Raw genomic sequence first — 6,000 nt, forward strand, 5'->3', positions numbered from 1 at the left:
TGACTCACAACTGACTCACACAACTGACACACCTGACTCACACAACTGGCTCACACTGATTCACACACCTGACTCACACAATTGACTCACAACTGACTCACACAACTGACACACCTGACTCACACAAGACACACCTGACTCACAACTGACTCACGCACCTGACTCACACGACTCACACCTGACTCACACAACTGACTCACAACTGATTCACACACCTGACTCACACAACTGACACACACCTGACTGACTCACACACCTGACTCACACTTAAATCACACACACGACTCACACACCTGACACACACCTGACTAACACAACTGACTCACACCTCACACAACTGACTCACACAACTTACACACCTGACTCACACTGACTCACACACTTGACTCACACACCTGAATCACACACACGACTCACCTGACTCACACAACTCACACAACTGACTCTCACACCTCACACTTAAATCACACACACGACTCACACACCTGACACACCTGACACACCTCACACAACTGACACAACTTACACACCTGACTCACACTGACTCATACTTGACTCACACCTGAATCACACACACGACTCGCCTGACACACACGACTCACACAACTGACTCACACAACTGACTCACAACTGACACACCTGACTCACACAACTGACACACATGACTCACAACTGACTCACACATCTGACTCACACACCTGAATCACATACAACTCACATACCTGACACAATGACTCACACCTCACACAACTGACACACACCTGACTCACACAACTGACTCACACACACGACTCACGCCTGACACACACATGACTCACACACCTGACTCGCACACCTGACTCACACAACTGACTCACACGACTCACACAACTGACACACCTGACACACCTGACTCACACGACTCGCATAACTGACTCACACACCTGACAACTGACTCACACAACTGACACCTGACTCACACACCTGACTCACACAACTGACTCTCACGCCTGACTCACACAACTCTCACGCCTGACTCACACAACTCACACCTGACTCACATACCTGACACACACATGACACCTGACTCATACCTAACTCACACACCTGACTTACATACCTGACTCACGCACATGACACACCTGACTCACATACCTGACTCACACACGACTCGCACACCTGACTCACAACTCACACACGACTCAACTCACACACCTGACTCAACTCACACACATGACTCACACCTGACTCAACTCACACACCTGACAACTCACACACATGACTCACAACTCACACCTGACTCACAACTCACACCTGACTCACCTGACTCACAAATCACACACGACACACCTGACTCACAACTCACACACCTGACACACCTGACAACTCACACACGACACACCTGACTCAACTCACACACCTGACTCAACTCACACGACTCACACCTGACTCACAACTCACACATGACACACCTGACTCACAAATCACACACATGACACACCTGATTCACAACTCACACACCTGACTCACAACTCACACACATGACACCTGACTCAACTCACACACGACACACCTGACTCACAACTCACACACATGACAAACACCTGACTCACAACTCACACACCTTACTCAACTCACACACATGACTCACAACTCACACACGACTCACAACTCACACACATGACTCAACTCACACACGACTCAACTCACACACATGACAACTCACACACCTGACTCACAACTCACACACGACTCAACTCGCACACCTGACTCAACTCACATGACTCACAACTCACACACCTGACTCAACTCACACATGACACACCTGACTCAACTCACACACATGACACACCTGACTCACACACATGACACACCTGACTCAACTCACACACATGACACACCTGACTCGCAACTCACACACGACACCTGACTCAACTCACACACATGACTCACACACGACACACCTGACTCAACTCACACACCTGACTCACAACTCACACACCTGACTCAACTTACACACATGACTCACACACCTGACTCACAACTCACACGACACACCTGACTCAACTCACACACATGACTCACACACATGACTCACAACTCACATGACTCACGAAACACATGACTCAACTCACACACATGACACACACAAGACTCAACTCACACACATGACACACATGACTCACAACTCACACACATGATTCAGAACTCACACCTGACTCACAACTCACACATCTGACTCAACTCACACACATGACTCACAACTCACACATCTGACTCAACTCACACACCTGACTCACAACTCACACATGACTCACACCTGACTCACAACTCACATGACACACACCTGACTCACAACTCACACACCTGACTCAACTCACACCTGATTCACAACTCACACCTGACTCACACATGACACACCTGACTCACAACTCACACACCTGACTCACAACTCACACACCTGACTCACAACTCACACCTGACTCACAACTCACACACATGACTCACAACTCACACATGACTCACAACTCACACACCTGACTCAACTCACACCTGACTCACAACTCACACACATGACTCACAACTCTCACATGACTCAACTCACACATGACTCACACCTGACTCAACTCACACATATGACTCAACTCACACACCTGACTCAACTCACACACATGACTCACACACCTGACTCACAACTCACACATGACACACCTGACTCAACTCACACCTGACTCAACTCACACACCTGACTCACAACTCACACACCTGACTCACAACTCACACACCTGACAACTCACACACATGACCACATGACTCACAACTCACACACATGACACACCTGACTCAACTCACACACCTGACTCACAACTCACACCTGACTCACAACTCACACACCTGACTCACAACTCACACCTGACTCAACTCACACACGACTCACACCTGACTCACAACTCACACACATGACTCACAACTCACACACCTGACTCACAACTCACACATGACTCAACTCACACACCTGACTCAACTCACACACCTGACTTACAACTCACACACATGACACACCTGACTCACAACTCACACACCTGACTTACAACTCACACACATGACACACACCTGACTCACAACTCACACATGACACACCTGACTCACAACTCACACACCTGACCCACAACTCACACACCTGACTCAACTCATACATGACACACCTGACTGACAACTCACACCTGACTCACAACTCACACAAATGACTCACAACTCACACACATGACACACACCTGACTCAACTCACATGACACACACCTGACTCACAACTCACACCTGACTCACAACTCACACACCTGACACAATGACTCAACTCATACACGACTCAACTCACACACCTGACTCACAACTCACACCTGACTCACACACATGACTCACAACTCACACATGACTCACAACTCACACCTGACTCACAACTCACACACATGACTCACAACTCACACATGACTCACAACTCACACACCTGACTCACAACTCACACACATGACTCAACTCACACATGACTCACAACTCACACACCTGACTCAACTCACACACCTGACTCAACTCACACACATGACTCACAACTCACACACATGACTCACAACTCACACCTGACTCACAACTCACATGACTCAACTCACACACACATGACTCACAACTCACACACATGACTCAACTCACATGACTCACAACTCACACACATGACTCAACTCACACACATGACTCAACTCACACACGACTCAACTCACACACGACTCACAACTCACGACTCAACTCACACACCTGACTCACAACTCACACGACTCAACTCACATGACTCACAACTGACTCAACTCACACACATGACTCACAACTCACATGACTCACAACTCACACACATGACTCACAACTCACACACATGACTCAACTCACACACATGACTCAACTCACACATGACTCAACTCACACACATGACAACTCACACACATGACTCACAACTCACACACCTGACTCACAACTCACACACATGACAACTCACACACATGACTCAACTCACACATGACTCAACTCACACACATGACTCACAACTCACACATGACTCAACTCACCTGACTCACAACTCACACACATGACTCACAACTCACACATGACTCACAACTCACACACATGACTCAACTCACACACATGACTCAACTCACACACATGACTCACGAGTCACACACATGACTCAACTCACACACGACTCACGACTCACATGACTCACAACTCACACCTGACTCAACTCACACACCTGACTCAACTCACACACGACACAACTCACATGACTCAACTCACACACATGACTCAACTCACACATGACTCAACTCACACACATGACTCAATTCACACACGACTCACAACTCACACACGACTCCTCACATGACTCACAACTCACACACATGACTCATAACTCACACACGACTCACACACCTGACTCACAACTCACACACGACTCACAACACACACCTGACTCACAACTCACACATGACTCACAACTCACACACGACTCACGACTCACACATGACTCACAACTCACACACATGACTCAACTCACACATGACTCACAACTCACACACATGACTCACAACTCACACACGACTCACACATGACTCACAACTCACACACGACTCACAATTCACACACATGACTCACAACTCACACACATGACTCACAACTCACACACATGACTCAACTCACACACATGACTCACAACTCACACACGACTCAACTCACACACGACTCACAACTCACACACGACTCAACTCACACACATGACTCACAACTCACACACATGACTCACAACTCACACACATGACTCACAACTCACACACATGACTCACAACTCACATGACTCACAACTCACATGACTCAACTCACACACATGACTCAACTCACACACATGACTCACAACTCACACACATGACTCACAACTCACACACATGACTCACAACTCACACACATGACTCACTAATGCGGGTTTGTCACCCGCATCCCTCCAAAACACATTTTTCCATATTTTGGGTGTTTTTTGACGTCCGTTTGGACCGCAGGTGTGTCAGACCGGTCACGAACAAGGACGGACAACTACCCACGGACGGACAAACACGAACAAACACGGACAAACACGACAAAAACAGAGAAAAGTGAGAATTTGCAGCTTCCATTACCTCCCCTGGGCTGACAACGGCTCTATTCTCCCTCCATTATCTCCCCTTTTAGGCCTATTAGGATTTATTTCTGGAGGCCTATGGGGGCAATACGAACCTATGGACACCTCGGCTTGCCTATCATCCACTTGGAGTCGTCGGGAACTTTATAAATTAACCGAAAACAACACAAACTTATAACCAGTTGTTCCTTTTGCGTCCAGGACAGAACACATCTGTGTGTCCGAATGCCTCGACACGGACAAAATTATTTAGATTTCCAATTATATCACCAATATAAATCTCTATATGTATTTAAAATGAACATTTGAATGGAGATTTATATATGTGGTGTCATTGTAGGGTTGTAAAATATTTAGTTTTGGAGATATATGGGTTTAGGGAAGTTGAAGTTAAGGTCAAAATGGCGAACGCTAGCGTGCTACGGAAGGGCATCTGGCGGCGAAAGTCGGAGTTAAAAACCGCAAATTCCCGCGAAATTTAAAATAGACTTAAGCTGAGAACTAAGCTTTAAACCAAGCTAATAAAGCTGATAAAGCTGAGAAAGCTATTGTAGGTAAAGTCTAAGTCAAAATGGAGGAACGAGAAGTAAAAACAGTACCTGAAAGTAAGATAAAGCTGAATAATCAAATGGAAATTATAAACACTCTCTGTCTATCTGTTTGTCTATCTGTCTGTCTCTCTATATATCTATCTATATCACTGTCTGTTTCGCTATAAATCTGTCAATATGTCTATCTGTCTGTCTGTATTTATATCTGTCAATATATCTATCTGTCTTTCAATATATCTCTCAATATATTAATCTGTC

The 6,000-nt window shown here is 46.4% G+C and overlaps 1 protein-coding gene across 8 annotated transcripts in view; it reads right to left on the reverse strand.

Moving 5' to 3' along the window:
* Positions 1-5,409, reverse strand: part of LOC128702563 (longitudinals lacking protein, isoforms H/M/V) — a 96,514-nt gene extending 91,105 nt beyond the window's left edge. For 7 of the 8 annotated variants that reach the window (XM_070105395.1, XM_070105393.1, XM_070105396.1 and 4 more), the window contains exon 1: positions 5,287-5,409. The gene's annotated coding sequence lies outside the window, so the exon portion shown is untranslated. Of the gene's footprint in view, positions 1-5,189 lie in introns of all 8 variants that reach the window. The other variant, XM_070105394.1, reaches the window with a different exon arrangement.
* Positions 5,410-6,000: the final 591 nt, after the last annotated feature.

The sequence above is a fragment of the Cherax quadricarinatus genome, chromosome 98 (assembly GCF_038502225.1).
Source record: "Cherax quadricarinatus isolate ZL_2023a chromosome 98, ASM3850222v1, whole genome shotgun sequence".
In the NCBI taxonomy this organism is placed as follows: domain Eukaryota; kingdom Metazoa; phylum Arthropoda; class Malacostraca; order Decapoda; family Parastacidae; genus Cherax; species Cherax quadricarinatus.